This window comes from Hippocampus zosterae, chromosome 7 (assembly GCF_025434085.1).
Source record: "Hippocampus zosterae strain Florida chromosome 7, ASM2543408v3, whole genome shotgun sequence".
Taxonomy (NCBI): Eukaryota; Metazoa; Chordata; class Actinopteri; order Syngnathiformes; family Syngnathidae; genus Hippocampus; species Hippocampus zosterae.
This window is the reverse complement of record NC_067457.1, coordinates 19402660-19425175: the sequence shown is the minus strand read 5'-3', so window position 1 is coordinate 19425175 and position 22516 is coordinate 19402660. Positions and strand designations below refer to the sequence as shown.

The window sequence follows — 22516 nt, the reverse complement described above, 5'->3', positions numbered from 1 at the left end:
TTCCTGCAAGGCAAACGTCTTGCTTTTATGGGTCAATTATGAAGTTGTAAAAGAAGTACCTCGGAAAGTCAAGAGCCGTCAGTTTCCCTGCCTAAGTGGTGGCTCTCGGTGTCCCATCCAATCACGGCGCGAGACCGAGAAGAGAAGAGAAAGCCTGAAAAGTCGCAAGTAGAAAGCAGCCGCCTGAGCCTGTGCCGTCTCACCTGTCACCATCCTCTGATGTCCCGGATGCAAAATGGAGACTTCCACAGCTCCGTGTGTGTTCCTATAATTGTACGCGCACGTCTGAGGACCGGAGGAAAAGACGCGTTGAATATTCACCGCTCTGTCGCCTGGCTGTCAAAACGGCGAGAAGAAAAGGGAGCTATTCAAATTACCGTGCGTCCTCGATGCCGTCTCCTGCGCTGACACAGCTGTCAGAGATGGGAACAGACCTCAGCTCTGGATAGTATTTTTTTTTTTTGGTCTTCCCATCATGCCCTCCTCTTCCTCTCTCCAATATCTTCCAAAGGCATCAGGCCGTGACGCCGCATCACACACATCCTCCTGCAGAGACAAACGGATAGATTCAAATCTCTCTCTCACGCTCGCTCAGCGTCTCTAATGCAAGCCGTCTCACTCTTCCAGGACAGATAAGAGGATCTTATTTAGTGGGCAAAGCCCTGCGGAAATGAATGGGAATCAGATTCAGTCAGAGGTGGAGCTACCGGTGATATGAGAGAAAGCTGTGATAAAAGTTAGTCTGAGATGCTTTGCGATTGTCTCCGAATGGAGGTTGTGGGTTCAAATCCCGCTTCTGACTCAACTGGAGTTGTAGGTTCCTCCATAATGTCAACATAAACGTGTACTGAGGGCGTCGGTGTCACCCTGTCACCCGCCTCTCCTGTTTGTGTAACAATCATAAGATGGGTGATTCATGCTTGAGGAAATGAGAGCGTTGCCACGATAACTTCCCGTGTTCCGCAGAGGCTGGAACGCTTTGGTGCCCAATGTTGAGCCTTGTGCTAATTGGCTAACTCAGCTCACTGGGGCTTAATTAGACGCAACTCACATACACGCCTGGTTCCAGAGGCTCTTTAATTACCCACAATTTTGTTAAGATGGGGGAAGGGTCCTGGGGGCTTTGAGCTCGAATTAACCTGCCGTGGTGCAAAAAAATGTAGGCAGAGCTTTTGTCACCCATATAAAGACATGAACGCACACTCACAAGGGATATCCGCCTTGTGAAACTGCACAGACGCGTTCATACAAAGAAAAACCAGGGGGGGGGGGGGCCAAGAGAACTGTTTAAGAGAATGCGATAAAGATTTGTGGAGTAGCTAAAAATTGACAGACAGCTACGAAAGACAGGGGGAATGGGGCCCAAGAGGTACAGTGAAGGAGTGTAACAAAGTGTGTGAGAGGGAGTGATGAAGATGGAAGGGTAACGGAAAAGGACCACCGGGTTATCTGTCCTCTCACTTCGTTTGCCCGCCGTAGAGGCGACAACCGTTTGAGGCGTCTCACCGTTTACTCTGATGCGGTGCGGTTCTACCTCAAAGCAAACGAGGACCATTAGAAAATTCATCGTTGAATTTAAACGCTGACTGACAGTCAATCCGAATGCACGTCTGATGTCATGATGTGCAATCCTTAATCACATTGCCGTGTATCATTTTCATTCATCCGAGGTTCAATTGGTCCGCGGATTCGATTTGCTGCAGGAAAGCGTCGAGAATGCCAGCGTGGGTGGGTTAGCGGGCTCTTCAAAAAGTGCTGCGCCACACTGTGTCCGGTGTGGGACGAGCCACGTATGGATTCGGTATCGACAAGGTGACTCGCGAGCTTCGGGGCTTGAGGCATCGAGTTGGCTCGTTCGGCGTGTCCTTGTCTTCTGAAGGGCGGTGATGAGCGCGCTATCAAAACGCTTTCCCTGTAATCACCTGCAGATGGATGCTGCATTTAATCAGTCCGAAAGTGTTAAGAGTGGAATTCTGCTGTCTGAGCACTGGTTAACAGAGGTGGCCAAAACTACCCGGACACTTTCCAATACTTGCGTGAATACAAGACTGTTAAAAGTAGAACTACCGGCGAGACGCCTTTAGTAAAGTACAGTGACACACAAGCACTCAAATGTACTTGCGCATAACATTAAAAAGGAGCTACACCTGTTTGCCAAAGTACCAAACGGTGGTTTAGTCATGACCGGATTATCCCTTAACCTCCTACTAGAGTAACAGGATTATGCACAATTTTCTTGAACAGAACTGATTACAAACATAAGGGTGAATATTGTCTTTTTTTTAACCTTAATACAATAACAATAATTACATTTGTATATATACCTTATGGGATGCGAACACATGCATACACACAGCAGGCTGACAGTTGTCTCTCTCCTGCCCGACTGCAGTGAGCGCACCTTCAGCCATTCATCAGTGTCACCTCGTCGCCGCCGGGTACAGCCCGGAGCCCATCGAGTCTTCATTACAGTCCAAATAAATCTGAGGGAAAAAAAAAAGAGAGAAAAAAAAAAAGCCAACAGATGATTTATTAGCTTCCGATGGCATCATGCTGGTTCACATGGTCCGACGCCATTCGGGCCCAAAGAGACGCTTCTCAGATATGAGCAGCGGAAATGTGAGGTGACAGGAGAGACGTTAGTAAGATGATATCAGTGGGCGACGCCTCATAAAATCCAGTGAAATGCCTTTTCGTGTCCCTCGGACCAATTTTGTGCAAGATAGGTTTTCATTTGTGCAACCAGGTGTGTACAACGTAGTGCGATTCAAGCCAAGGGCCGTGCCAGTTTTCACCTTTGTGCTTGTGGCGACGAGACGCATACCATCACACTAAGATGTCTGCTCTCGTGATGTAATGTTACAGTGAAACTCCTCTACAACAAAATCACATTTGCAACAAGAAATTTATCACAACAGGGGACTTTTTTTCACTATAGCAAATTTATCTCAGATGTAAACACACACACACACACACACAAATGCATGTGCACTCGATTTTATTATAATAGTGCATAAGTTTGAGCTTACACTCGTTTGACACTTCATATAGCCAGCGTAGAAAGAAAGCAAAGGGAAAGAAATGGCAAAATTTACAATCAGCATTCACATCAATTTCTTGCATTATGTCTTTTACTAAGACTTCGTATTACGCAACAGGGAGATTTATTTCTCCCATGTAGTTTCGTTGTAGAGGAGTTTCACTGTAATACAAAGAATATCGTTTGAGAAAATGTTTTCCCCGTTGTCACATATTTCGATGACTTAAGAGAAATAATCAAATGGCTTGCGATTCTAATGATACCTACTGGCCATAGAATCAGGCACAGGCCCGCCTTGCGCAGTCTGAAGCTTTCATGCAAAATGTGCCTTGACAAATATGATGCGTTTTGATTGTTAGTCTCAGAGAGGAAATTTGATAAAACGCGAACAGTATGGCAATTATACTGCGCATTATCCAGTGGGTTTCACCCATCACAACACGAGGACAGACTTGACGGGCATTAAGGTAAGATAAGACGACGACTGTAGTGCGATAAAAGAGACGTGGGCGGGGACGAGAGTCAGTCAGAAACGGAGGGAGCGAAATCGGTGAGGAAAGCAAGCAGAGAGGCTGGACGCTCCCATGGCTCTCAGTTCCATGTGGTATCAGGATGAGCGATTGCCTGCCGGCACGTCCACTCCACACAAGGATTCCCGACTGAAACAATGAGTGCGGGCATTAAACGCGATTACAACACACACACACTCACACACACTTGGAGTAGCAAGGAGAAGAAAAAGAAGAGTTGCTATGAGGAGCGACTCTGTGTGCGTATGTTTATTTTTTGCTGCCCTTCAGTGCTTTTTTTTACTCATATCGTGTGTGTGTGTGTGCACACTCACGCTGTTTACGGCGTTGAGGGCGTGTCCCCTGCGATCCAAGTGCAATTGGGTTAGTCACAACCACGACAACGTGACACCTGCACTTCTTAGCTTGCTCCGCTGAGTTGGCCGGGAGTCAGCTGGAGCTCATCTGTCCAGTCTGACCAATCTGGGCGTTCCCTGAGGATTGAGAGCACTTAGTGAGGTACACCTGGACGTTGAAATGAGATCCAAGACAAGAGCTGTATCAAAATACTTGCCAAAAAACACATTTCATTGGGTGTAGTACCACGTTGAGCCACAACCGCCTGTGTTGCTGCTCCGTGTTTGTTGCAGCGGCTGTGGTTTGGAAGTTTTGGATTATTGGAACGGAAGCTAATTGATGCTAGCTCTTCATTGGTGTTTTCCATTAGATTTTAGCATTAAGCTTGTGGACTCTTTGGCTTGGTCGAACATTTGTGTTTGGATGTACAATGTTGATTTTTTTTTTTCTTTTTCATTGTATGCGTCAGTTTTATGCTGGAGTAAACATCAAGTGGCAGTGATAAATAATTTAAAGCAAGCACACCGCGCTGCTTCTTTGAAGAATTGTGCCAGTGAGAGACTGAGAAAGGGCGCCAAGGAACACTGAACAAAGAATGTTTTAATCAGCGTAAACACGTTTCCTGTGTGAGAGGGGTACCAATGATACATATTTTTTTTTCTCGCATATCGCGCGTGGCTCGATAACACATCCCCAGTTTAGTTGGCGTTTTCACTCGAAATAGATACCCACACTAAATTCTTCTTTAATGGGCTTCATAAAGTTGATTGATTTTAGTGGCTGCAACCATGTTATGGCTATAATGAAAAGTACGGTACTGTAATTTATATCTTTACTGTTGGGTCCTCATTTGTCTCAAAGGATTGGACAATGTCGACTGGCACAGTCACTCAATGCCCTCTTCTCACACTGCGCTGTGATTCGATTTGCCGGTGATCAGTCCAGGGTAGAGTCGGCTGTGAAGGGCTTCACTTCCTACTGTGACTCTCAAGTGCACAGTGCAGAAAGAATGGATGGACGGGCTGGACAATTAGCCGTGAGGTTGTACAAGCGCAACGGAACGGGCTGTGTTGCCTCGCTGGGAAGTAAAAGCTAAAAGGTGAGAAGGTCAAATCCGTGTGGAGCGTTTTATAAGAAGCTGGGGATTGCCTGAAAAGGAAAGCATTGGAGAGGATGAGCGACTGGGGGGCTGCAAAGGTGAAGGTAACTTTTACAATGGGTGGAGGGGCTTCATTTGCGATGGCAGGTAAACGTGAGGTAACAAAGGGAAAGGCAGGAGAGGAGAGAAGGTGCTGGGGTGGATTTGAGGAGGAAGGCAGGGGGTATTGTGTGTGTGTGTGTGTGTGTGTGCAGTATGTAAGGTTGCGCACGGGGGTGTCAGTACAGATGCTCTGTGACCGAGTGTCACAACTCGGGCGAGGAAGCTGAATCCAACAATTAATCACCGGGCCCCTGTGCTTGTAATCAAACCGGCTCTAGCCATGATGTATGAGGCATGTCACAATTACCAAATCTCTCTCTCACGCACGCACGCACACACACACACACCTCTCAGAGTTGATCATGAGCATGCATGCATACACATAAGTATGAGGATGAATAGACACGCTCAGCCTCTGGGAGATCACCGTGGCTGTCTTCCGAGGCCTCCCAGCCGCAAACACAAACGTCAAACAAAAGCCGGTGCGTTATAATCTTAGTCAGCAGCACCCCGGCGGGCAGTGATTTGGCAAGTCGAGATGAAGGGGAAGAATTAGAAAGCGAATCTGTGGGAGTTCGCGGTCTAATGAAGACGGTGAATAATGGGAGCGGAAGACGGATGAAAAGCCCGGGACACGTACGGGAGATACGCAAGGAGTGAGGTCGTAAATGAGCGAATCACGGTGGAGATAACGAGGGAGAGGGAGAGAGCAGGAAGTGATGGCTGAGGAGGAGGAGGGATGAAGAGGGGGATCCGTAGGGATGCTTGGGGTTGTGAGGATGAAGCTCTTGGTCAGCGCTTTCCAGGGAAGATGGCGAGCGGGCCAGCTGACAGGATGAATAATTTAGGACGAGGTGTGGACATTGATCCCGCAATGCACTTGTGCCTGACCGCAATGTGCCAAACACATTTCCTCACACGTGCAATCATGTCCTTCAGACTGCCATTGAGCATTCATTCACCTGTTCTGCATGTTACATCTTATTTTTTCCATTTCATTTTCTCTCCCCCCCCATTGTAATGCATTAGCAGTATTTTTTTAAAAATATACCAGCCCAAATGTTGTTGTATTGTTTGAAATGACAAAAAATAAAGTTGGCATTGTTCATGAAAACTAAAGGAATAACTAGATGAAAAATAGAATGAACTTTTATTTTGTTAAGATAAAATCAACAGTGCTTAAAACATGTTAAAATATGCTTGTTTTTTTTAATTAAATTATATAATTTCCTCCATTTTCATCTTAATTATTTTGGTGTTACTGTGCAGAAAACTTGACCTAACCAGTGACGTCAGGATCTGAGGTTAGTTGGCCAATTTGTCAGCGTGTGACCTTCTGGGTGTGAGCTGTGGTCAACAGCAGCTCCTTGCGAGTTTTCTCATTTTGGGTTTGACTGTGCGTCATGTTCAATTAACGGCATCGGCGAGCGTGGCTCTCTATGCCCACCATGAGGGCATCACGGGGCCTGAATTGCTCCATTTTATTTTCACTTGCGCAACAGCGACTCCTAAACCTAAGAGTAACCTAAAGAGGGTATTTTTCAACCCTCTCGCTGACACCGCTGGCCGTGAATGTGGCTGGCTCCCAGTAGCCTGCTCCTTCCTGTTTGGTCCACTCACTTCCTGTCTATGCGGCCTGATACTTCCTGGTTGAGTCACATGCCTTTGACCCCAGCGGTTTGGTCTGCCAAGGAAAACAACTGCTTCCACTCCACTTCTGTAAAACAAAGAAATAGAATTTAGATCTTGGCCCCAAAAAAAAGGGCGAGGTTGGCATCATAACAACCACCAGGGTGCTAATTTTAATATTCTGTTAGTTTATAAATCAGCTTGTTTTGACATTGACTTTTTGGGGTGGTTCCTTCAGGCTGTGGCACAACATAAACCTCGTTTTTTTTTCCCTAAACCGTGAAGAACAATGTTTCTCCCGAATCTCTCGCTTTTCAGACACCTCTCCTCTTCATTCATCACACAGCCTGAACAAGTGACCGAAGAATGACCTCGCTCGCTCAGGCACACATACACACACACACACACACACACGCACTCACACAAGCACGCACTGCAAATGCACAAACACGGCATCAACTCACACAAAAGCGTGATTTATTCATCACAAACGACGGATACCTTGGAACACATGCTCAAACACACATGTGAGGGTACACACACACACACACACACACACACACACACACACACACACACACTTATTCCCATCACATCCGTTACAGATGGCTTCGCCTCCTCCTCCATCCTAAATGAATATAAATATGTCTGCTTGACATCATTCATCTGCCGGGGGAACTTTGTGCAATACCTCTTTCAGCCAGCAGAGGCAGTGCTACCCCTCCTGTGCCAGCGGAGAGGGAGGATCAGAAAATGACAGACCCACCGATACCAGGCTCCCGAGATGATCGAAGGCTGATCCAAAGCAGTCAGCTTTCCTCAAATATAAAATAAATTCTCCTTTCTGCCACTCTCATCAAATATCTTGCAGGACTTCCTCTCGATCCGAATGTTGCATTCGGTAGCCATCTTACGTAATCAACGGTGATCCCATCTCCCCTTTCTGACAGGCAGTGTTAACCATAAAGCATTTGAAAGCCCATTAACGGCACTTTTCCAACACCGCGGTGCCAGCAGCAACCCGATATCATCGGCGAGAGTCCCGATGAAGATGATGGCCAGATGACAAGAGAGTGAAGGAGGTGAGAAAGGGAATGGATAATGCCGATGAGAACAAAATGAATCCAACGCGTGAGTGAGAGACACTGGAGACGTTTTAAGTGCCAGAATGAGGAAATTGGAGTGAATGGCCAGAAAAAAAAATCTTTAAAGAGTGATTATTTTCTGTCAAGGTCATATTTTTTTTGTTCTTATTTAAATAAACCGTGACATAATCCTGCTAAACATTTATAGATGGGTAGGGCAGAACCCAAAGGAGCTTGCATTATATTTGGGTGCAGGCGCCAAAAAAAGTGTAAAATGTATTTTTGTTTTACATTTGTTTGAAAAAGGGCATTTGCCTTAATTCCCCTGAGAGCACTGCCCATTTTGAACGGTAAAATATGGCCATATGGTGGGTATCAATGGCGTGTCATTTGGTTTGCTTCCAAATTAGAATTGGACGGCTTTGACAAAAGGTCGATGTGCTGCTCGACGCCATTCTGCAGCCGTGAAGGTTGAATGCAGTCATTTAGCGCAAGCTGCTTGAAATCTATTTGGCCAAAGGAAATCGAAAGACAAAATCAGTTTTAATCAGCGTAAAAAAAAAAAAACAATTCAGTATAGTGTACATGTAATATTGTTGAAGTCAACCACTGTTAATTTAAAACCTAAAACATCCAGTCTTAATTTAAAAACATACATCATGCAAAGGACGTCCTTTGCATGATGTATGTTTTTTTTCTTTCCTTCAACTTTTTTCTTTCCTTCAACTTGCCTAAGTGTCTCACAAGTTGTAAAATGCGCTACAACCTCAACTGTAATAAGTACTGACACGCAAACATGGCACCGCTAACCAAAATGGCTGCCATAAATGTCAACACCTTCTATTTTAAAGCTGGTTCAACTGGAGAACAAAAAAAAAACTGCGTTATGAGTGGGGCAAAACTGTGCACGACAAGTACTGCCAGTGAAATGCTGTCAACTCGTAGAAATGCATAAGGTCATCAGTAGCATGCAATTCTCAACCGGTGCACAGGTTTGCCTCAAAGGTATCATGAAGTTGTTCACCAAGGTCACCCTTGTCGTTCGTAGAGTGGAAAGCAGTAGTGGAAAAAGCATGACGAGCAGTCGTCTTTCGACTTGTGTGCTGAATTGTCTTCCGGGTGCGGATGGAAAGGGTCCTCGTCCAACAAATGATCAAACAGCTTACCATACCCCATCTCCTTGTTTCACCTTCGTTGTCTGCACAAGTCACCACTAGGGGCAGTAGAGGGACATAATGGATGTCCATCTATTGGACCCGCTCCGTTGTGTCTGTATGCTTTGTGACCAAAACATTGTTCGCGTTCATTACGGCTTGTCCACATCAAATCAAAATATAATGGTTGGGAAGGGAATTTTTCAGCTCAGGTAGAGAAACAAGCCATCATAATCATAACGCACCCTCCAGTAAAGCAGAAAGCAATATGTCTGCATAGAGGTCAGGTGGAGGTCAGCCTGGAGTGTCTGTCCTCCTCCTCCTCCTCCTCCCCTCATTCCCGTGACAAAAGAGAGCCAGTTCGGTTGCCAGGGAAACAGGCTTTTTCCACGGCGATGAGCGAACACGTGGGACGGGCAAGGGCGGCTTTGTTTCTGGGGTGATGAAACACCCGCCGCGTGCATTCTTTAATCGGACGACTCGTGGTCCCGAATCCAAAGGCTCATCTAGTACAGTCTGATTATGTTCAGTGGAGCTTGTGACACTGATGATTTTGCCTGCGTTATCACGCCGGGCAGCGCCTCGTTGTTACGTATCCTGGCGCATCGGTGCAGCTGAGAGCACAGATAGTCGCCGCGCGCGCCTTCGGCGACCCCTCTGCAAGTCGAGCAGATGCACCTGGCCAAATAAACACTTTCCGCGGACAGAGCGCGCATTGGGTCAGAGCACACAATTCGGTTTTGTCCTTTGTCGTATCGGAGCGAACACTAGTGTTTGGCTTTGCACGGCAGGGGAGGGGGGGGGGGGGCAAAAAAAATGGCTGATCACTATGGCAACGGTATGTGCCGTTCTGCTACAGCTGTGATGTATATGGTGACACTTTTGACCCTCTGGTGAACTCTAGAACGCAAGCTAACGCAGCTAGATGGTTGTTTCGTCTGCACTGTCGCTAACTGATGCTATTCAAAATGCATTCTGTTAAACACGATTTTTTTTTCATTTGTAGAAAAAAAAAATTGGTTTGATTTTATTGTAGTGCTAAAGTGCCCTCCGGTACCACAGTTGCCTTCAAAATTGTTGGGAAGTCAACAAGTGTAGCTTGAGCTTTCTCTTTTTTTTTTTACACAGATGAATTGTTTTAGTTCACGAAAGAATTATTTAATTGAGATTGTCTTGAAGGGGAAATTTGCAATTTTCCAAAATGATCCATTTAAAAAAAAAATATATATATATATATTTGCTTAAACATTCAATATGGCTGGGCAGTACATGACACATATAATCTGCGAAAAACTCCGCCGTCTGTCATCTCGTCAATTTGGTCTACAAGAACCCAGCACGCCTGTGGAAAAAACAACCAAGCAGAGACAGACGGCGTGACTTATGAGGCGTCAATTATTTGGCGCACGCTTACGGGCGCACCTCCACAGCTCTCACGATGACCACCAAATGTTAGAGGTTTCAAGTTTTATTTTCATTCCACAGTTGTGGTGGCTTCTTGTATATCAAATAAGAGCCACAAGATAGGGGCCTGAAACAGCTGATTCGTCATTTCCCCCACCCCAAAGATCGTACATGTGATGTACGTGTGAGAAGTCCGATTTTTTTTTTCCAACTCTGCCATTTAGCAGTTCAGCTTTTTGTTAAATATGTTTTTCTGTAGACCTTTTATAATAGAAGGATCCCAATTTAACCAAAAATTAGGTTAAAATGCATTTTCCACACCTCGCTACGATGCGATTTCTCCCAGTCGAGGAGTAATTCAGCAAATTGCACCACATAGGATTTAAACGACGTCACGTTCCTTGAACGGCAGAGCACGTCCGATGACATCGCCACCTTTTGCGTGCTGATTTTAAACATAGTTTAAGAATGTCTACCATAAGTTACATCTTGGCGACTCGCTTTAGGAATGCCGTGGTTGGTTCCGATTGGCTAAATCGCACACGACAGCTGGTGAACGCAATTTCGTGCGCAACTTTCTCATTGATCACGATATGCCACGCTGATTATTTTGGAAGGAAAATGTGTGTCTTTTGACTAATAGCCTGCCAGAAAGATGATTCCTGAAAGCAAATGATTTTTAGTAGACTGTATAATTTTGGACCTCACTACATGAACCGAACACACACATACACCCACCTTTCACTTGAGTTTATTTAGCCCTCATTTGTTTCCAGCTCCTCCCTCCGCTATTGTCACACAACACTTGCTCAAGAGCTCTGCTGGCACGCCATTTTCGCTGGCATTTCAAGTCACGCAAGCGCGCTGCATGTCGGAAGGGACAAATCCAAAACACATGTAAACACAGTGCAAGAGAGTGTTCCCTCCAGTGGCGTTCGTCTACACACACACACACACACACACACGCACGAGGGAACATGACGTGACCCAAAAGGACGTGGAAAGGTCACGAAAATTTGCGGGCCCTCCCTTGCACACAAACACTTGCGTCACGGGGCCACACAAAAAGCAATGCAAAGCAAAGCAGCACTTGCATATGAGCCCCTTCAATCAGCGCTTGTCTCCTCATGTCTGGTTTATTTTTGCAGACGCGCAAGGGCGTCTTCTGCATGTCTGCCACTTGGAGTGCTGCAGCTCAGCATTTGGCCAGCGTCCGAATGTTCCGCAGCTGCTGCTGCCGCCGCCTCACTCTGATCCTCTGCAGAGGAGCCGACACTCCATAAATGCACACGAGTAGACACCTTCTTAATCATCCGCATTGTTGCTTTTTATTGGGAAACAATTGGTGCCACATGGTGTGAACACATTTTATGTGGGACAGGGCGAGAGCCACGCTTACCCAGTACATGTTCTAAATTGATAAAAGTATATCAAAGACAATGAAGAGGACACTGGCTGACTTGTAAATATTTCCATTTCAGTAAACGCTGTCTTTGTTGATGGTGGGCACCACTGCAGACCCACAAAATCAGCAACAAAAAAAAAAGCAAAAACGATATTTTTTGAATGCACTTTAATATATTTAAACTCATGAAAACAGACTTTTTAAAACACCCTAAAAGTATTCCTGAATTAGATTATTGCATAACTGACACATAACCAAAAGGTATTTGAAACACCAAATTTTTCTAATGAAACATACAATAACCAGTTTAATGCCACAATATGATCCAAAACACCATAAAGGAGCTAACAAATTGCCATCCGTGTTACAGTAACAAGGACGCCCCCCCCCCCACCCCACACACACACACACAACATAAGTCGCAGCCACGTATTCTCTTTGCTCTGTGGGAACACTGAACATTCCTGGATCTGCATCATGCTGCAGCACGACGTCCTCCTAAACTGAAGCAACTCTAAATTCAGACTTGCTTGTATACCATAAAAGCCCATAAGAGAAGAAACGTGATCACGCCGAGGTTCCCCCCCCCCCCCAAAAAAAAAAATCAATCCTTTCTGACTGAGAAATTCAGTTTCTTCGTTTTGACAAAGGCGTGCAAGAAAACAAACGAAAGCTAGCGTACGTCCTGCGGCAGCTCCTCTGTCCTGTTTGTCGAGATTACAGCCCAAGAGGGTCGTGACCTCCCAAAATACACTCAGACCTGCAAGCTGTAAGAGTGCAAGCCTCGTGAGAGGAAAGTTGTAGAGTCATGATATGGTGTCAGTGTGACAACAAGGTTAAGATGACATTTTAAAAATCATTCAAGACCACACCTTGAGGATTAACTGTACCCCTTCAGTGGGGAGCACATCGAATCCACCAACATCATCATCATCATGTCGCAATTATAGAAACTAATACAATATAATAGCATTTGAATGAGTTGAGATTTTTTTTTAAAGCAAAGGAGGCCTTGCTGGCTGATGTAATGCCAATCATGACACCAGATTATACTTCCCCTTATATGTGATACACACACACATTCACACACGCGCATCCCCGCTCCCTCCCTGCGCTGTCACTGCCAGCGGTCCTGCCACCAATGTTTAGCAGGTGACCTTTTCTTTCAGCTAATCCACACCAAAAAGCCCTAATTACTGCTGCCGCTCCACCAACCTCTGCTGTCCCAATAATCAATATAGCCGATTGACCGGCAGATCACCCCCCCCACCCCACCCCCGTCAAGACGCCGGCGCCTAACACGTGGCTCAACGTGTGCGTTAGACAGTTATGGCATTTCCACAGTATGCGAACATCTAAAAAAAAATTTTTTTAAAGAGGAAAAACTGAAATGGAAGTAATAGATGAAGAATAAGAGGCTGGATCTCACTCTCTCTCTCTAACACGCTGCCAATGTCGAGTCGTGGCTAGCTGTTTGTTTTACAATGCTAATGCTAGCGTAGTGTTGCTAGCGCAAAAATGGATATGCATCCGCTGTGGCTATTTATCACAACGTGCACTTTCAAAATCAATTCAAGAATCTTGCTAGTGGTTTTACGGCTACAAACTCCCCAGTTCAGTACATTTTTGAATTTATCCTTTACTTGTATTCACATAGAGGTGCTGAATTAATTGATCGACTGTTTGCGTTTGGCTTTCTTTTTTTTTTTTTTAACATGCAGGTGTGTGGACAGTAACTATGTTGAGTTGACAGCAAAGAATGCACATCAACCAAAGCACTGTAACATTTTCTCATCTGTATTTGTGTGTTGTTGAAGTGCTGGCCGTGTAAGGCCTCAAGACACAACAACAACAACAACAACAAAAAGTCAGAAACAATGTTATCAGACAAGAGAAGGAAGTTCCATTTTCGATGCAGCAACGACAACACAGACATATCTGCGAAAACTATTTCCTCCCATGTCCTTTCTCCCCCCATGTCACTCTCGCTGACAGACTCTGATTGTGCGAGACAAGTTAATGAAAAGCTACAGCGCAGAAAGAAGGCTGCACCTGCCAATGTGTGAGCGTGCATACCTGCAGGCGCATTGGTATGCTTGTCTTCAGGTCCTCGGGCAGCATCGCAGCCATGACGAGGGAGTTTGAGAGTGATGAGATGCATCGGATGCGGTTGCTTTAATGTGGCAAAGAAAGAAAATGACACTTTAGTTACAAATATGAGGACATATTAGCATAATTGCCCAAGTCATTCAGAACTTACTGTCACAAGATCATTAAAAATATAAACGCGCTTGGGGTGGAAAAAAATTGTCCTTTCTTTCAGTCGTTACAATCTCAGTCACCCAAGTCACAATAATCTCCAAAATTTGAATTAAGACAATTGGATACTTCTTGCTGCTTAATTTACCACAGTACATAAATCAATTTTCCATCCTCTTGTACTATACTGCACTCCTCAGCATTGTTGCAACAGTGACCAAAAAAAAAGCTTTTTTTTCCATCTTACTGACCTTATGACCAGTGATCAGCTGTGGTTAAATTTACAAGCTGTGGCCACAGACTGGGTCAAAAGGGGGCAATAACTTGCAAACGGCCCATTGCTATGACATAAGGATGTTAACCTTACAGGGCTCACGTGTTTTAATTCCTGGGTTTCATAATTAGAAAACAGTGGCGGATGATGAAGTGGACAGCTGAAGCATTCTCTAAAGTAGCAATATGTAAGATTAACGCTATCTAATGACATAAATAGCAACATCACGTTGATATACTGGCTGCACGGGTAGACTTGAAAGTGTCCTATCGGCGCTAAAGCAGCAATAAATAAAGCGTGCAGTGTCTCATGTAGCACAAAATGGCCGCAATATATCTGTGGATGTTAACAGATTCAATAACAGTGACTCAACAATTGCCCTCTAGTCAGTAACAATCCATGTATGTTGTTGCTCCATGGGTGCTCATAGAGTTTAATCAAAAAGGTCTTTTTCTTATTTCTAGTGGACCGACACATGGGAAGGGCCATGTTTGTACAAATTATCTCCCTCTCTCTCCTCGATACACACACATATAGTCTGTTTTTAATTGACCCAACGTACAGAAGATTATCTGGATAAAATGTCATTTCAAATATACAATGAAAGAATACAATGTTCGACTCCACAAAATAACCACGTGCTGTGATTTCTGGCTAGCTCACTCACCTGTGTTAAGTGTCAATTGAAGGCAGTCAAGACTGCCCCGGATGCGTCGCCTCTCTAAAGAGAGGCTGTAAACACGGGCGCGCGTCCAATTAAACCACCGAAAGCGATTAAGTATTAAATGTATCCGTGTGTTTGAGGACACAAACTTTAAACCCTTGCACACGAACGTTCAACACTGTGGTGAAAGTGCTGTTAATGAACTTTTTGAGATTCATGTCCTAGCGACCACGACATGATCCTCTTCACCGTGTACGACACGCTCTTCTTCGCCGTGTAAGCGTCGGGCGTTGGAGGCGCTGGTGAGCGATGGATGCCGTCCTCTGGTTAACGCTGGTATTACATGTTACAAAAACAGCACCAGTGAACGTCTGTTTGACGAAATTCATCGAGTACCGCTCCGAGAGCCGCCAGTTAGACAGACTTGGCATTGGTCATTTCTATGGATCGCAGAAATATTTTTGTTACCATTACATGCTAAGCTTCCTATAACCAGCATGGGAGTGTGTGAGACCGTTGACACTAAAAACACCTGCTTTCCATTCAGATCCAAGAACACTTTCTAATGGCTCCAAGACACCAGACAAATGGTAATTGGGCCCAGTTTGTACATTTTCACTTAGGCGTGTACTCACTTTTGTTGCCATCAGTTTAGAGATAATGGCTGTACGTTCATGTATTTTTTTAGGGGGAATACAACCCTATTACAATTAATGTAATTTGTAGCAAAGTATAATTTCTTCAGTGGTGTCCCCTGAAAAGATGTCATGAAACATTTACAAATGTGTGTGTGTTTGCCTGCGTGTGCAACCCCACAGAGAGCTGCCCCAGTCAGGCTGACCCGCTGAGTGAAAGCCTGTGGTAATGTTTAGTTTTCAGGGTGAAGAAGAAGGTGAGTCGGGGGAGGAAGGAGGCAAGGATGAGCGGATGACAAGGTTGAAGTTGTGTGGTTCGACCGAGAGTAAAGAGAAGTCTGAAGGGAGGGCGGGCCGGGTCACAGAGGAGCGAGAAGGAGGCAAGGAAGGATGAAAGGTCCAAGCGGGACAGCGTTTTCGGGGAGAAGTCCCACTTGGTCTCGTCAGTCAGCTGTCGTTCGCTGACACCTGAACCTCCGCTGACCCGGTCGTGACTGCCCCTGCGGTACTGGAGACATCGCGAGAGGGGCTCACCTTTGGCCTTTTCAATCGCCACCATAGCCATCTTCCAAGAGCTTCGCCTCACTCCTTCCTCGCTCTCTTCCACACCTTCATTCCTTTGCAGCTCAGACCCGAATCGGCCAAAGTCCAGCATCATCAACAAAAACTGATTCATGGCCTCGGCTCAGCTGGGATTCTCCACAAAGCTGCTGAATGGATGTGCTTTAGTGAATCACATGATTAGCCTTTGAACTTTATTATATGGCCATGATGCTAAATTGGAATGCCAATGTATATTTTCTTCTCCGCTGTACATCCATGCGTGCTGAAATAATGCTACTTTAGTCTTTCTCTTGAAGAGACTCTTTCTGCAGCAACACACAGACACACTCACCCACCCACACGCACACACTTGCATCCCTGGAGAGTGGGGCCTAATCCTGGGTTTACATTGTTAGGACAACAGGGATAATCCTTCTAACAGGGTGTTTATCTAGACAGTACAACCACTGAATCCTCAACACATGTCGTATTGACCCAAAGACAGGGAGCAGGAAAGACTGCGCAAAAAAGGACTGGAAAAAGAGAATGAAGAGAGACAAACATGCATGGGAAGCAATGGAAGGTGACACGAAGGGAGGCTGGGGGGTGGGGGGGGGGTCTGCAGGCGAACGGAAGCGGATTGAGAGAGACGAAGATGATAAAGGAAGGGAGATTGCGGGCGGATGAAAGAAGGTCTGCGCTGTCAAGCATGCAGATGAGAGCGTGATGGCATCAATGCAGGACGGGACACAGGCGCTCCCTGCGGACCGCTGAGAACACAGACGCCAAAGAGCGTTTAAGCCTTCATTAGCGATAAAAAACACGGAGCGCTGAAGAATGCTAATATGATAATACAACGAGCCACACTGGGACTTGAGAGTCACATCAGGATGAATCTGCTCTCAGTATTCCGTCTGTGCAAACTACATGCGTACTAAAACACACTGGGGGGTGTCAAACTCATTTTTGGAGTGACGTCTTCCTTGGGGGGGGGGGGGGCTGATATGACAGTGAAACCACAAAACAAAAATAAGTTTCTGAATACAGTGCACTCCGCTTAATAGAACACCGGTTAATAGAGTAATCCGCTTAATAGAGCAAAAGGCTCCGGAACGGATTTGCCTAATGCAATTTCCTATAAAGATACTCCGCTTAGTAGAACAGATCTTCGCTTAATAGAACAGGCCGTAAGCAATGAACATTGTAAACTAGTGGTTTTCGAAGTGTAGCTATCGCGAGAAGTGTAGCTATCGCGATACTGTACCACTATCGCGAGAAAACGCGGTAGTTCTAGCCGTATACAGCAACAGGTAGCACGCGTCACTCCACACATAGACACACGCACGTCACAATGGCTTCAATTTCATTCAAGAGACGAGAGAGAGACGAAGTGCAGCTATTGCGATACTGTACCACTATCGCCAGAAAACGCGGTAGTTCTAGCCGTATACAGCAACAGGTAGCACGCGTCACTCCACACATAGACACACGCACGTCACAATGGCTTCAACTTCATTCAAGAGACGAGGGCTATCACCTGCGGATAAGAAGGTCATACTCAGACGATACGATGCATTGCGGGATTCTCAGAAGGTACGCCCGCGGTTTCCAGGACTTCCCTCTTATCCAGCGCATTGAGAGGGAAGTCAACCGCAAAATTACGGACTCCTGTTTCCAGACAAAAGTAACGAAATTGTTCTCGTGATTTGAGATGTTTGACTGAAGTTGATTAAAGTTGTTGTTTTGTTGTTTGATTAAAGATATGGACGTCCACAGTCGAAATATCTCTTCTAACTCGTCAGCAGGGGGTTTTCTGCGTGCATAACTTGGTCGTCGACGTGTCTGAAGGTGTACCTAATAAAGTGTCTCCGGTTAATAGAAACTCCGCTTAGTAGAACAGAAGCGCTTCGGCCCAATGGTGTTCTATTAAGCGGAGTGCACTGTATAAAAAGTCAAAAAGGGAGACTTGGATCATTTTAAAACATTTTCCGACATTAATGTGACCCATAATGTGTACAGCTCCATTGAAAAAAAAATATTTTCAATAAAACAGAAGTAAAAAAAAATAAAGAACTGCAATATTTTGTCAATTGTAAGTGGGGATGCGTCCGAGTTTAGAAATTAACATCCGGTCACATTTAAATCATCCTGAATGAGATCAGGCTCCACGCAGAGGTCACACTTTCCTCCAGAGAGACGTGGACTTCAGTGGCGAGCTGCCACTTTGGTATCTAATTCTGCATGTCACAATATTGCTGCGTCTGGCGTTAACTTCCTCTTGGAGGAGGCGGCCGATGTGAGGGTGGGGGGGGGGGGGTATAGGGAAGTGGGGGTAATATCGGCAGAAGTTTAGCATGCATGTCAGAGCCTGGGGACACTCCCTGAGCCTAAATGCCAGTCTATAGATCACGGAGGGGGGGGGGGGGGGGGGGCTAAAGATCACATCATCGTCCACCCGGACATTGGTGACACCGGACAGCGGATGTGGGAGAGAAGGTGGACCGAATGATCCCTGCCAGGACGAGCCATTATAGACAGCCGCTGTCATTACAGGGCAAACATGTGCACAGTCGCGTCGCCCCCCCCCCCACCCACCCTCTGCCCCACCCTTCACCACACACACACACACACACACACACACACACACACACGAGGCGTGATGGCGACGTTATAGACAAGTGCTGTCAGAGGAGTCTCTACGGAGCTGAAACAATAACGACCACTGGGGAGGAAGAGGAGGGGCTGAAGATGAAGGCGACTGGTCCAGCAGCAGGCAGGTGAACACGTGTAAGTGCACGGGAGAGGTCAGCACCCGGTTGAGACGCCATCGACGGGATGCTGCATTTCCCCCATCATCATATCATTTCGATGCTTTTTGTTCTTCTACTTCTCCCTTTCGCAATGTTGCTGCTGAAAATTGGGAATTTCTCCATTGTGAGACAAATAAAGGTTTTGTTTATCTTATCAAAATCATGTCAGGTCTGTCAAAGTTCTCCTGTGTTTTATTCGATTTTATTCCGCGCTTAATTCCACCCGACCTGGAATGACCAGGGCGGTGCCGTGACGTTACCGTGTCTCGTTACCGAGCAATTGCCAAACCACCATCAGAAAAGAGCTAAACCGAGCCAACAAGCTCCCGCAATAATTTTGATGTAAACCGCAGAGATAAAACGCATTGTATCCATCTTATCATTCGGCCTTTATCAGAGAGCAAGCATGCACTGTTCCAAAGAGTTTAACACTATTTGCAGAAGATGGAGGAAAGAAAAGGAAAAAAAAAGTGTGCCACGTTTACACTTTTATCAGTGCTCAATGATATCAGCCTCTCATTAATATTTTTTTTATATTACTTGCAGAATAAGGAAGCGGTTGTCGACACAGATTAAAGGTTTGAAAGGCTCCACTTCACATCAATTTGTCTGCATTTGTGCAGATCGCTTCGGTAAGATGCAAATCTAAACCGGTCCGTGCCCGAAGGGGACAAGCAGTCAGTGTATCTATCAGTGCATAGTTTCAGAGTGCTTCTCAGTCTCCCGCGGTGGGATGCGCTTCAGGGCGTGTCCCAACGACAGGCTTAGAGTTACGAGTGAGCCTCTCACCTGTCACTGAAACATCTCTTTCAATCTCAACACGGCTCGCTTTAAGAAGACACACCGGCGTGACCGTTGTTGCGTCGCGAGCCGTATCGGATCTCCGATTGTTAGACAAAATATTGGAAACGGCTCGCGTGAGCGTCCATCAAAAGCGATCATGACGATGCAGGCGTACCGAATTATTTGGCAAGATTGTGAGTTGAGGAGAGTACATTTTTTTTTTTTTTTTTTTTTTAAGTGGGTCGAGTAGCTGAAAATTATCCTGACATTAGGACACTGTTACTTCGGAATAATTTGACTTCAACCAAACCAAAAGGAAGCCCACCATATAATTACTCAAGTATTTGGGCAAAAAAGTATAAAAACAAGTATACTTGAGTATTTGGGCAAAAAATATATAATTAATTATTATTATTATTATTATTTTATTATTTATTATTTTATTTATATTATAAATTATATATTATTATTAATATATAATATATAAAATATAAATAAAATATAATGAGCAACTGTACTGAAAAAAAAATAGTGTGCCCGTTCTATATAAAACAAAAGCATCATAATCACATTTAACCAACATGAATAGTTTACTAAACAATCATATTCGTGTAACATTTAAATCCAGCAGACCGATGATAAGTGAGCGAGCGCCTTTGTCACTTCTTGTAAATGACCGTCATAGGTCGAGCGCTGCCATTTTGGGTCTGTGGGTGCACAAATGGCTGGCAAATCCCTCCCAGGTTGTGTTTCTAGTGCTCGCGTCAGCGCCGTTGCTCTTCCTGTGGGTCGCAGGTGAGCTAAAGCATCCGGACTAACACGCCAAGATCTAAACACTCACCGACATGAAGACATTTCATCTTCTTTTTTGCCTTTGGGCCTTGTGCGTTTGGGATCTGTGCGTGGAGTAAGGCACTGTAGTTTTTGTTTAGTTTTTTTTTTTCCTCTCATGCGATATGTTAGCAATTATGGGCTCCAGGCTATGTGGCAACACGTGCTACTTCAGCCGTCAGGAGAACAAAGCCCCAGGTCCTCCATATCAAAGTCTTGGCTCAGGCTGCAGAGTGTTATTGACAAGAGCGCTGCTGGCGTTGCAGTTTAAGAAGTTAGAGGCCATGGTTCAGCTGGGTGTGTGTGTGTGTTTGTGTGTGTGTGTGTGTGTGTGTGCGTGTGTTTAACAGCCTTGCAGAGTAACCAATGGCACAAATGTACGGAATTAAGCAGAATGTCGTTGGGTCGCTGCCAAAGAGAAAGATTTGATCCTATTTGATGTGTTGCATAAGATAAATCATTAACGCTATCATTTGTGTTGCACACACACTTGCAAAAAATAAAAAATAAAAATCACACACATGCAGGGAGAGACGTCAGATCGTACTGCCCCCCTCTTTGCTCAAGGGCACGTCAACAGCAGCCAGGCTGCAGAATCGCATTTCTGCCATAACTTGAACCGTGACCCTTTGACTCCAAAGCCTTTTCAGATGAAGCAAGGCACAATCTCTGGCTAACAAAACGGAGACTTAAACTCCCAAGATTGTTTGAGAGATTGTCATAGCAACAACAACACCGCCCGTCGGTTTGTTTGCAGTGGTTAAACTGCAAGGCCATGCTTGAATGACACAGCAGAGTTGCTGGGGGTGGTGATGGGTGTGTTCAAAACAGCCGCATTGAAGTGACTTTTTTTTTTTTTTTTTGGTGCTCGGTTTGATTACAGGTGAAATGTTAAAAATGAATACTATATGGGGGCGGCCCGGTAGTCCAGTGGTTAGCACGTCGGCTTCACAGTGCAGAGGTACCGGGTTCGATTCCAGCTCCGGCCTCCCTGTGTGGAGTTTGCATGTTCTCCCCGGGCCTGCCTGGGTTTTCTCCGGGTGCTCCGGTTTCCTCCCACATTCCAAAAATATGCGTGGCAGGCTGATTGAACACTCTAAATTGTCCCTAGGTGTGAGTGTGGTGCGAATGGTTGTTCGTTTCTGTGTGCCCTGCGATTGGCTGGCAACCGATTCAGGGTGTCCCCCGCCTACTGCCCGAAGACAGCTGGGATAGGCTCCAGCACCCCCCGCGTCCTAGTGAGGATCAAGCGGCTTGGAAGATGAATGAATGAATACTATATGGTGTAAATATGAAGCTAAGGAGAACGCATCCATTTTTTTGTATCCGATAAAGGGCCCCTATAGTAGCCCTGAGAAAGCATGTGCTTCATTTCTCAGCATTAGCATGTAGCATTTTGCCGGCGAAATGACACGTCGTCTCCTCACAATAGGAATCTATGGAGATGGATGGAGGACCGTGCTACTGTTTTCCTATTGTGACCAACAAAGCTTTTCCTCGCAGGGTGTTGGGGATGGTGGAAGGGGGGAGGGGGGGCACAAGCCTGAGAGAGGAGACTGGGATCAACAGCCTGTTTGTCAGGTGTTGTTACTCACATTAGTCACGTAAAAAAAAAACAAAGACACGAAGGAGCGACACAAAGAGCATCCAGCCTCCACTCGGTGTCACCCGATCCCTTCGATGCGAACATGGGGCTAGATAAGTGCGTGTGAGGGTTTGGAGGGAGAAGAGGGCGCCTCATTGGCTGCCACGCTCGGGGGTCAAGCCAAGGTCAGGACGTGTGTGATGGATGGAGCTGGAGGCCACAGCCCTTCTACCCATCCTCTTGCCTCTCTAGGCCTCCGACCTGATAATAAAGCGGCCTCCCCTCTTCACATGTCTTTGTGTGGTCAGGTCGGGCCAAGCGGGACTGCCTCATGGAGAAGCCAGTTTG

At 45.7% G+C, this 22516-nt stretch overlaps 1 long non-coding RNA gene across 3 annotated transcripts in view; it reads right to left on the bottom strand.

Annotated features, from left to right (window-relative positions):
• Nucleotides 1-17059, bottom strand: part of LOC127603563 (uncharacterized) — a 42035-nt gene extending 24976 nt beyond the window's left edge. For 2 of the 3 annotated variants that reach the window (XR_007963096.1, XR_007963097.1), the window contains exons 1-8: nt 14985-17055; nt 13861-13957; nt 6728-6824; nt 3885-4043; nt 2325-2483; nt 378-1922; nt 204-285; nt 60-154 (exon numbers count right to left, since the gene is read on the bottom strand). This is a non-coding gene — a long non-coding RNA (uncharacterized LOC127603563). Of the gene's footprint in view, nt 1-59; nt 155-203; nt 286-377; nt 1923-2324; nt 2484-3884; nt 4044-6727; nt 6825-13860; nt 13958-14984 lie in introns of all 3 variants that reach the window. The other variant, XR_007963098.1, reaches the window with a different exon arrangement.
• Nucleotides 17060-22516: the final 5457 nt, after the last annotated feature.